Source organism: Gossypium hirsutum, chromosome A10 (genome assembly GCF_007990345.1).
Source record: "Gossypium hirsutum isolate 1008001.06 chromosome A10, Gossypium_hirsutum_v2.1, whole genome shotgun sequence".
In the NCBI taxonomy this organism is placed as follows: domain Eukaryota; kingdom Viridiplantae; phylum Streptophyta; class Magnoliopsida; order Malvales; family Malvaceae; genus Gossypium; species Gossypium hirsutum.
Window position 1 is genome coordinate 29,258,861 of NC_053433.1, and position 12,405 is coordinate 29,271,265.

At 36.6% G+C, this 12,405-nt stretch overlaps 1 non-coding gene across 1 annotated transcript; it reads left to right on the forward strand.

Moving 5' to 3' along the window:
* The first annotated feature begins 10,399 nt into the window (after positions 1–10,399).
* On the forward strand, positions 10,400–10,506 carry LOC121209138 (small nucleolar RNA R71). The gene has a single exon (XR_005904255.1). It is a non-coding gene; the product is annotated as a small nucleolar RNA R71 (small nucleolar RNA).
* Positions 10,507–12,405: the final 1,899 nt, after the last annotated feature.

Here is a 12,405-nt window from a genome sequence, read left to right on the forward strand (position 1 = left end):
AGCAGTTTTAGCTGGCGAAAAATATTTAAGTAAAAACTTTTCGGTCATTTGTTCCCAAGTAGTGATTGACCCTTATGGTAACGAGTTCAACCACTGTTTATCCTTATTCTTCAATTAAAAGGGAAATAACCAAAGGTGTAACATCGTCAAAAATGCCATTGATCTTAAAAGTGTCGCAAAACTCCAGAAAATTCACCAAATGAGTGTTTGGATCCTCGTCCTGCAAACCATCAAACTGAACAAACTGTTGTATCATTTGAATCGTGTTAGGTTTCAATTCAAAATTATTTGCAGCAGCCGCAGGTCTAACTATACTCGATTCAGTTCCTATTAAATTAGGTTTAGCATAATCATACCTAGTGTGTGGAGCAGGATTTTGATTTACTGGATCAACAGCAATCACAGGAGAAAGCTGATTATTCTTATTTTTAGTCATCTCCTCGGTTGTGGTGTGAATATCGTCCTCTTTCTCTTTCTCTGTGTATCTTAGGCTTCGTCTTATTTCTCTTCGGTTTTTGCGAGCTGTGCAATCAATCTCACTATCAAAAAGTAATGGTCCCGACGGGTTTCTTCTAGTCATAAACTATAAAAACCTGCCAGAAGGAAAAACAAAATTTAGTAACAAAAAAAAAAAAAATTAAATTGCAATAAAATAAATGGAGAAAGTAATAAAAATTGAGTCTTCTTAATATCTTAGTTCCCCAGCAACAACGCCAAAAACTTGATTGATGTAAATCGCGATAAGTTTTAAATTTATAATTGGCTGTACTTGAAAACTAACTATTATCACGATAAAGGCAAGCACACCTATCAAACAGTAGTATAGTTATAGCAAGACCGGGATGTCGAACCCACAGGAACTAAAAGTACTAGTATTAACTCTCTTTTTATTATCTAGCCTAAAAAATAAAGGGGTTTGTTTTCTCTAAATTAATTAACTAAGCTAAGAATGCACAGGATGAAAATTGGGGAAATTACTTTTGGGAAAAACTGATTGATTTGGACAATACTCAAGAGAAATTCCACCTAGACTTTACTTGTTATTTGACTCTAAATCAGACGATTTATTCACTTGACTTGATCCGTAGAAATCCCTAAGTTATATTATTATCTCTCTCGAGACTAACAACGTCTAACCCTAGGTTAATTAACTGAAATCTCTTTCTAATTATAACCCCTAGTGTTGCATTAACTCGATCTATGGATTCCCCTATTAGGTTTCACCCTAATTCGGCAAAATTATGTCGCCCTATGTCTAGGGGTGCAATCAACTCCGCTTAATTATGCTAGATCTATTCTTAGACATGGACTTTTTCTCCTCTGAATAAGCACATCAACACTTGAATCAATATCCTAGAATATTAAAGCAAGAATTAAGAACAAGTCAAATATCTATCATATAATTCAGAAAGTAATAACAAGATCCGTCTTAGGTTTCATTCCCCTTAGGTATTTAGGGGATTTAGTTCATAAATGTAAAAGAAAACATCTCAGAAGAATAATGATAACAAAACATAAAGAAAACCCAAAAACCCCTGAAGGAAATTGAAGGAAGATCTTTAGTCTTGAAAGAGAATCCGGCTTCTGAGATGGATCAATTGCTTTCTTCGAGTAATTCCTTGCCTCCTACTCTGTGTCTCCATTTAGTCCTCCTCTAGTGTCTTTAAATAGGCTTTAGAATGCTTCAAAGCCCTCCAAAGTGCCCTTTTTTTATTAGAACTCGATTTGGGCTCGATAGGGACACAACCGTGTGATACGCCCGTGTGCGAGTGCTTCAAACTGTGTTAGATTCTGTTGAATAGACACGGCAGTGTGGTCTACCCATGTAAGGAAGTCCAAGCCGTGTTAGAGTATGCGAACACTACACGGGCGTGTGGTATACCCTTGTAGGGAAATCCAGGCCATGTTGATTTCCCACATTGGCCCATTTTCTCCGTTTCGGCCCGTTTCTCGCTCTTTTTACTCTCCTATGCTCACATTAGTATAAAACATGAAATTAAAGGATTAGGAGCATCAAATTCACCAAATTTAAAGAGAAATCATCCATAAATGTTCTCAGAATGGGATAAAAAATATGTATAAATTACGGTTTATCAAATACCCCCAAACTTAAGCGTTTGCTTGTCCTCAAGCAAAATCCTCAACTCACAATTAAAAATTCATTTTTCTCAACTTATAATTCCTATCAATAATATCTCAAAATAATCCATAAGGAATCATACATTGAGAATTCAACTAGAAGAACATCAAAGTTTCAAACATTTCAAGTTGAGCATTTTATCACGAAAACATTAGGTGTCGCCCCTCATCTAAGTAATCACCATTGATTCAAAATATCAAAAAGTTTCACATCCTCACTAAAGATTCACTCAAATCACTCGAGGTGTCTAAGGACAAGAAATTTAGCACTCAACAGTCAATATGAAAAGTTATTACCATAGGCTTGCATGAAAATCAAATCTCCACCACTATATATTGAGATTACACATCAATCAAAAGGTCTTTAGAGGGTTGTAACGTGGCTTTGGTTAGGGTGTGGTCACAAGCTGAAAGAAAAGGTTAGAATAGAGATTGAATTGAAAAATTACCTAACTAGAAAAATACTAAAACTGACAAATTACATTCCTAATTATAAGATCCTAGAATTGAGCTTTTCTTCATGGAATATGGAATTAAATACTTAAGCTCAAAAACAAAGAATTACTACTAATATGTATGTATGTATGTTTTTTAAAAAAAAAACAAATCAACATAGAACTTTGCTAATTATCAAAAATAAAGCATAGCTAAGTAATTTATTCAAATCAAATCTCGACAAATATAGGGATCAAATTAATTGAGGGGATTTCAACAATAATGGGTTATGGGTTAATATTGAGGTTAAATCAATGAACGGTTTGTTAGGCTCAAGGGGGTTCACTAAGGGTTAATTATGAAGGTAGGCTTTTATGGAGTGAGTGGGTTAAACCTAAGTGCCTTTATCATCTTGACATACCAAATCAAAGGTGTGGTCTTGACATGCATTATCAAGCAAGTTCTAGAATAACAATTCGATATTGATGCACTCAAAGCAACAATAAAAGTGAGCATGAAAGAAATAATTTATGCTTTAAAGGCTCAAGATCTCACAAAAATTATGGCTTTTTGATGTTTAACCTGTGAATTTCAACTCAAAATAATACCTAAACTTAGGGAAACAACCTAAAAATTTTTAATTCTCAAAAATCAACTTTATCATGTTCGATTCTCTAATTCCTTAAAGTCTAACAATCAATGCATAAATGCCTATGTTTTAATTCAAGATATATCAATAAAAATCATAAATTAATCAAAATTCATTCTAATAATGATATGAGAAGATTATTTGAGAACAAGGCAAAATTCAGGGATTTTTCTGATAATGATATAAATAACCCCCCACACTTAAGATGTACATTGTCCTCAATGTACAAAGATATATAATAGCGATATAAATATAATATCGAAAGAGAGGAAGAGAAGTGGAACTGCCCTGAGATTGTGGATCCTTGGATTAGCCTGAGCGAGAACTGAAGATAAAGCTGAAGGAAAGGCATGATTCTGAGGGATAAATGAGAAGACACTGCTGTGAAGGAGAATTAAGGGAATAATTTGATGATTACCATAAAGATAGAGTTTAAAAAATATAAAACACGAGTCTTCAAAAATAAATAGAAATAAAAGTAAAAAAATAAAAATAAAGCGAGTTTAAAAAAAAGGCACGGCCGTGTCGCTCAACACTGGTCTCACATGGCCATGTTACACGCCCGTTTGGCTCGCGTCCAACCCGTGTTTGTCACAAAATGAGAAATCGCCACACGTCCTGAGGACACGCCCGTGTGTCTTGGCTGTGTGGTACATGGCCGTATCGCACGACCGTGCACGCTGTGGTTCGCTTCTCCAACGCCCATGTATATATGCGTACGCCCGTGATCTTTTGACAGTCTCGACCACGGGTGGTGACACTGGCATGTCGCACGCCCATGTTAATTTCTCAGTTTCTTCCACTGGTGTCCGTGTTATTTTGACAGGATTGCCCACGGCCATGTGACACGGCCGTTGCAATGTATCAAATCCCGTGTTTTGGGAAAATTTTTGCTCTATTTTCACAGGGCCTCTCGCACGGCTGTGTCGCCACCTGTGGTATGAACACAGCCTAAAGCACGCCCATGGGCTAGCCCGTGTTTGCCCCTGTCAAATGTCAAAATTTCCTTCAGTTAAACTATGAACAGTTAAAGAAAAATTAAACTCTATTTAGTGAGGTTAGTGCTTGGGTTGCCTCCCAAGAAGCGCTTATTTAGAGTCTAAGCTTGACTCTACCTTGTGGGTATATTTAGGGAAGCTCTAGAAGCTGTAGCTCCTCTCTATCGTCTTTGAAATTCCCACCATTGTAGAGCTTGAGGCGATGTCCATTTACCTTGAAAGTGCCTTGTGATGGGTGACTTACCTCTACTATGCCATATGGAAAGACAGTTTGGACTACGAAAGGACCTGACCATCGTGATTTAAGCTTCCCAGGGAACAATTTGAGCCTCGCGTTATATAACAGGACAAGATCTCCAACTTCAAATTGCTTGCGTTGTCTTAAGCGAGCGACGTGGCGGCGCTTCGTTGCTTCCTTGTATAGGCGTGAATTTTCATATGCATTGTTTCACCACTCATCTAACTCGTTCAACTGCATCAACCTGTTTTTACCTGCAAGTTTGGGATCAATGTTTAGAAATTTTATAGCCCAGAATGCCCTTGTGTTCTAACTCAAATGGTAGATGACAACTTTTTCCGTAAACAAGTCTGTAAGGGGATGTTCCTATGGAGGTCTTAAAAGTAGTTCTATAAGCCCATAAAGCATCATCTACTTTCATCGCCCAATCCTTCCTGTTTGATTCTACTGTCTTTTCTAGGATACGTTTGAGCTCTCGATTTGCTACTTTGACTTGTCCACTAGTTTTAAGATGATAGGGGGTAGCTGTTTGTGGTGAACTCCGTATTTCTTAAGGGTCTTATCAAATTGGGCGTTACAAAAATGAGTACCCTTATCACTGATAATTTCTCTTGGTGTTCCAAATCGAGAGAAGAGTTTCTTAAGGAATCGTACTACCCCTCTAGCATCATTAGTAGGTAAAGCTTGGGCTTCCACCCATTTAGACGTACAATCGACGACTACTAATATGTATTTATTCTCAAACGAGCTGGGGAATGGACCCATGAGTTCAATTACCCATATATCAAATATTTCACATGAGAGCTTGTATGTTTGGGGCATTTCATCACGTTTAGAGATATTACCTGTTCGTTGGCATTTATCGCAAGTAGCAACATACTTGTTGGTGTCCTTAAAAAGTGTGGGCCAATAAAAACCTGATTCGAGTATTTTATGTACGGTCTTGTTTCCACTGTAATGTCCTCCAGTTGGTCCTAAGTGGTAATGTTTCAAGATATTCAATGCTTCTGACCATGTAACGCATCTCCTAATGACTTGATCTGCACATATACGGAAAAGGAAAGGGTCTTCCCAAAAGTAGTTTTTCACATCAGTAAAAAATCACTTCTTTTGCAGATGTGTCAACCCTTTTGGGATAATGTTAGCAGTTAAAAAATTTGCAATGTCTGCAAACCAAGGTACATACGAATCAGATATAGCAGAAAATTGCTCTTCAGGAAATGAATCATTTATTTTAACTTCATCCGGCTCTTTGGTACTTGAATTTTTTAGCCTGGAAAGATGGTCAACTGCGAGATCTTCAGCTCCTTCCTTATCCTGAATCTCCAAGCCAAATTCCTGCAATAACAGAATCCATCGAATAAGTCGAGGTTTTGCATAAGTCTTAGTTAAAAGGTAGCGAAGAGCAGAATGGTCAGTATAAACGATAACTCTAGACAATATTAGATATGTCCTAAATTTATTGAATGCAAAAATCATAGCTAGCAGCTCTTTCTCCGTGGTGGTGTAGTTTTCTTGTGCGGCAGTCAAAGTTTTGCTAGCATAATAAATGGGTTGAAATGCTTGTCTCTTCGCTGTCCCAAAACTGCACCTATTGTAAAATCACTCACATCACACATTAGTTCAAAAGGTAAATTCCAATCATGTGTAGTTATAATTGGAGCTTTAGTCAATTTAACCTTTAAAGTATTAAATGCTTCTAAATATTCCTGATCAAAATTAAAAGGCACATCAATTTCTAGTAATTTAGTCAAAGGCTTAGCTATTTTAGAAAAATCTTTAATCAATCTTCTATAAAACCCAGCATGTCCTAAAAAGCTTCTAATAGCCTTAACCAATTTAGGGGGAGGTAGTTTCTCAATGGTCTTAATTTTAGATTTATCAACCTCAATTCCTTTACTAAAAATTTTATGTCCTAACACAGTACCTTCTTGAACTATAAAGTGACATTTTTCCCAATTGAGCATAAGATTTGTTTCCTCGCATCTTATTAAGACTCGTGATAAATCGTAATTCATACATATTTTTATCCCATTCTTAGCACATTTTATGGATGATGATTTCCTTAAAATTGGTGAATTCGATGGTCCTAATGCCTTAATTTCATGTTTTATACTTAGGTGAGCATAATAAAGTGAAAAGAATGAGAAACGGGCCAAAAACGGAGAAAATGGGCCAACGTACAAAATCAACACGGCCTGGACCTCCTCACACGGGCAGACCACACGACCGTGTCAATTTGGAAGAATCAAAGCACGACACACATGGGTGGACCACATGGTCGTGCCTATTTAACAGGCTTGACCACGGCCTTAAGCAATCGCACACTGGCGTGTCACACGAGCGTGTTCCTGCCGAGCCTAAGTTTAGTCCAATTCAGAAAAGGCTTATTTTGAGGGTTCTTAGGCATTCTAAAGCCTATAAATATACCCTAGAGGAGGAGAAAAAGGGGACACATAGAGGAAGAAGAAGGGAATAGCTCAAGGAAAGCCGATTGATCCATCTCAGAAGCCAGATTCATCATCAAAACTGAAGATCTCCCATCAATTTCTGTTCAGGAGTTTTAGGTTTTTCTTTATGTTTTGTATTCATTATTCTTCTGAGATGTTTACCTTTTTAGTTATGAACTAAAACCCCTAAATACCTAAGGGGAATGAAACCTAAGCCAGATCTTGTTATTATTATCTGAATTGTATGATAAATATTTGACTTGTTCTTAATTATGTGTTCTTAATTCTTGATTTGATATTCAAGGATATTAATTCAAGTTAAGCTCTTATTCAGAGGAAGAATAGACCCTGTCTAAGTGTACATTTTTCATAATTAAGCGGAGTTGGTTGCGCGCCTAGATATATGGTGACAAGATTTTGTCGGATTACGGTGAAACCTAATAAGGGGATCCATAGATCGAGTTAATCCAACCCTAGGGAGTTAATTAGAAAGAGATTTCAATTATTCAACCTAGGGTTAGACGGACGTTGTTAGTCTCGAAAGAGATAATAATATAACTTATGGATTTTTACAGATCAAGTCAAATGAATAAATCGTCCAATTCAGAGCCAAATAACAAGTGAAGTCTAGGTGGATTTTTCCTTAGCTATTGTCTCAAACAATCGAGTTTTCCAAAAGTAATTCCCCAATTCTATTTTCTGTGAATTCTTAGTTTAGTTAATTAGTTAGTTAAAATAAACCCCATTATTCTTAGGCTAGATAATAAAAGACAGTCATTACTAGTACTTTTAGTTCCTTTGGGTTCGACAATCCGGTCTTGCTAAAGCTATACTACTATTCGATAGGTACACTTGCCTTCATCATGATAATATTTAGTTTCAAGAACGATTCATTATAAATATTTAAAACCTATCACGAATATCACGTACCAACTCGTTTTAAATTTTTAAGGCAAAGATGGAAAGAGTTATCGAAAACTGAGAAATCATCCATAAATACCTCCATGATGTCTTCTATGAGTTCGTCAAAAATGGCCATCATGCAATGATGAAAAGTAGCAGGAGCATTACATAATCCAAAAGGCATTCTACGATAAGCAAACGTACCGTATGGGCATGTAAATGTCATCTTTTCTTGATCTTCAAGAGCTATTGGGATTTGAAAATAGCCCGAGAGTCCGTCTAAGAAGCAGTAGTACATGTGCCCTAATAATCTTTCCAACATTTGGTCAATGAATGGAAGGGGGAAGTGATCTATTCTCGTGGCATCATTCAGCTTCCTATAGTCAATGCAAACTCACCAACCTATGACTGTCCTTGTTGGGATTAATTCATTCTTTTCATTGGCTATAACAGGCATGCTTCCTTTCTTAGGAACAACCTGCACTGGACTTACCCAAGAACTATCAGAAATAGGATAAATAATTCCAGCATCTAGGAGTTTAATTACCTCAACTTTAACAACTTTCTTCATGTTGCGGTTCATTCATCTTTGGGCTTGCACACATGACTTATATTCATCTTCCATTAAAATTTTGTGGGTGCAAAAAGAAAGGCTGATACCTTTGATGTCAGAAATTTTCCAAGCTATGGCCCTTTTATGGTCTTTTAATACTTGGAGTAATTTCTCTTTCTCCTTGGGCTACAAGTTAGATGCAATAATTACCGGTAATGTAGAATTATTTCCAAGGAATGCATATTCCAAGTGATTCGGCAATTGTTTAAGTTCCAATTTGGGAGGTTCTTCAATAGAGGGTTTTTGCTTAAGTTCATCGTTTACCTTAATACCCTCATATTCTGCTGGTCTTGAGGAGGTTTCATTGGAATTTAGTTCGGTTCCTATCTCAAAATCATCATTCACCCCCTCTCCTTGGGCAAGACACAGTTCCATCGTGTCCTTATGTACGATTTCCTGAAAAGAATCTTGAGTAGCATGATGAATAAAGTCAATAAAATAACATGAGTCATCCTGTTCCCTAGAAAATCTCATGGCATTATAAATTTTAAAAATAATCTCTTCATCACCTACTCTAAGTACCAATTTACCATCACCCATATCAATAACAGCCCTAACAGTGGCTAAAAATGGACGACCTAAGATTAAAGGCACTTCAACATCCTCATCCATGTCATGCATAACGAAATCAATAGGGAATATAAATTTATATACTTTTACAAGTACGTCCTCTATAATTCCCCTAGGACATTTAATAGATCTATCAGCTAATTGAATACTCATCCTAGTGGGTTTAGGTTCCCCAAGACCAAGTTGTTTAAACATTTTATATGGCATCAAATTAATGCTAGCGCCTAAATCAGCTTGTGCCTTATCAACATTCAAACTACCAATCAAATAAAGAATCGTAATATTCCCTGGATCTTTCAACTTCTTAGGTATCTTATTTTGTAGAACGGCTAAGCAAACTACGTTCAACTCTACATGCGACGCCTCATCCAACTTCCATTTATTTGCTAAAAGCTCCATTAAAAATTTAACTGCATTTGGCATCTGCGAAAGAGCTTCAATAAACGGTAAGTTAATATGTAATTTCTTTAATAATTTAAGGAATTTACCAAATTGTTCATCCGTGTGGTCTTTCCTTGTCACATTAGGGTATGGCACACGAGGTTTGTACTCTCTACTTACCGATTTTCGCTCATTGTGGTCCACCTCATCCTTACCCTTACTCACCACAATTCTTTGCCTCAATTCTAGTTCAGGTTCAACTAACCCTTCTTTTTCTCGAACGGTAATCGCATTGAGTTGTTCCCTTGGGTTAGATTCTGTGTTACTTGGCAAGCTACCTTGTGGTCGTTCAGAAATTAATTTGGTAAGTTGGCCTATCTGAGTTTTAAGCCCTTGGATTGACGCTTGTTGATTCACAAGTGCTATTTCGGTATTCTGAAAATGAGTCTCTGACACCGAGATAAATTTCGTTAGCATCTCCTCAAGGTTCGGCTTCTTTTCTTGCTGGTAAAGTGGTTGTTGAAAACCTAGGGGATGTTGTGGCCTTTGATTTCCTTGACCACCCTACTAAAAGTTGGGATAGTTCCTCCAACCTATATTATAAGTGTTACTGTATGGTTATTTTGAGATCTAGAATTATTTTTACCCATATAATAAACTTAATCCTCCTTGATGCTAGGGTTGAAGGATTGATATTCTGTGTGTACTCCTCCTCTATTTGAATCGCACCTTATCACGGGATGTACCTGAGCAGAACCACACAAACCTTCAATCTTTTAATTTAAAAGTTTTACTTGGTTAGACAGCATAGTAACTGCATTGAGGTTGAAAACACTAGCTGCTTTTGTCGGCTTTGTTCTCATTACTTGCCACTAATAGTTATTCTATGACATCTCTTCAATAAATTCATAAGCCTCCTCAAGTGTCTTATTATTGATAGTCCCACTAGCAGCTGCGTCAATCATCTGTCTAATCGAAGGATTCAGGCCATTGTGAAAAGTTTGAACCTGTAGCCAGAGTGGAAACCCATGGTGAAGGAACCTTTTCAATAGATCCTTGTATCTCTCTCATGCATCATAGAGTGTTTCTAGCTCCATTTGCACAAAAGAAGAGATATCATTCCTCAATTTAGCCATTTTAGTCGGCGAAAAATATTTAAGTAAAAACTTTTCGATCATTTGTTTCCAAGTAGTGATTGACCCTCGTGGTAACATGTTCAACCACTATTTAGCCTTGTTCTTCAATGAAAAGGGAAATAACCGAAGGGAATGGCATCGTCAGAAACGCCATTGATCTTAAAAGTGTCGCAAAACTCCAGAAAATTCACCAAATGAGTGTTTGGATCCTCGTCCTGCAAACCATCAAATTGAACAAACTGTTGTATCATTTGAATCGTGTTAGGTTTCAATTCAAAATTATTTACAGCAATAGTAGGTCTAACTATACTCGATTCAGTTCCTGTTAAATTAGGTTTAGCATAATTATTCATAGTACGTGGAGCAAGATTCTGATTTACTGGATCAACAGCAATCACAGGAGGAAGCTGATTATTCTGATTTTCAGCCATCTCCTCGGTTGTGGTGTGAATATCGTCCTCTTGCTCTTCCTTTGTGTATCTTAGGCTTCGTCTTATTTCTTTTTAGTTTCTACGAGCTATGCAATCGATCTCACTATCAAAAAGTAGTAGTCCCGACGAGTTTCTTCTAGTCATAAACTATAAAAACCTGCCATAATGAAAAAGAAAATTTAGTAACAAAAAAACAAATATAAAATTTAAATTGTAATAAAATAAATGGCTAAAGTAATAAAAATTAAGTGTTCCTAATATCTTAGTTCCCCGGCAACGGCGCCAAAAACTTGATTGATGTAAATCGTGATAAGTTTTAAATTTATAATTGGCTGTACTTGAAAACTAACTATTATCACGACAAAGGCAAGCACACCTATCGAACAGTAGTATAGTTTATGGCAAGACCGGGATGTCGAACCCACAGGAACTAAAGTACTAGTATTAACTCTCTTTTTATTATATAGCTTAAAAAATAAATAGGTTTGTTTTATCTAAATTAATTAACTAAACTAAGAATGCACAGGAAGAAAATTGGGGAAATTACTTTCGGGAAAAATGATTGATTTGGAAAATACCCAAGAGAAATTCCACCTAGACTTTACTTGTTATTTGACTCTGAATCAAACGATTTATTCACTTGACTTGATCCGTAGAAATCCCTAAGTTATATTATTATCCCTCTCGAGACTAACCACGTCTAACCCTAGGTTGATTAACTGAAATCTCTTTCTAATTATAACCCCTAATGTTGCATTAACTCAATCTATGGATTCCCCTATTAGGTTTCACCCTAATTCAGCAAAATTATGTCGCCCTATGTCTAGGGGTGCAATGAACTCTTCTTAATTATGCTAGATCTACTATTAGACATGGACTTTTGCTCCTTTGAATAAGCACATCAACACTTGAATCAATATCCTGGAATATTAAAACAAGAATTAAGAACTCATAATTAAGAACAAGTCAAATATCTATCATATAATTCAGAAAATAATAGCAAGATCCGTTTTAGGTTTCATTCCCCTTAGGTATTTAGGGGATTTAGTTCATAAATGTAAAAGAAAACAATCTCAGAAGAATAATGATAACAAAACATAAAGAAAACCCAAAAACCCCTGAAGGAAATTGAAGGAAGATCTTTAGTCTTGAAAGAGAATTCGGCTTCTGAGATGGATCAATCGCTTTCTTCGAGTAATTCCTTGCCTCCTACTCCGTGTCTCCCTTTAGTCCTCCTCTACTGTGTTTAAATAGGCTTTAGAATGCTTCAAAGCCCTCCAAAGTGCCTTTTCTCGATTAAAACTCGACTTGGGCTCAATAGGGACACGACCGTGTGACACGCCCATGTGCGAGTGCTTCAAAACGTGTTAGAGTCTGTTGAATAGACACGACCATGTAGTCTACTCGTGTAAGGAAGTCTAGGTCGTGTTAGAGTCTGCTAACACTACACGGGCGTGTGGTA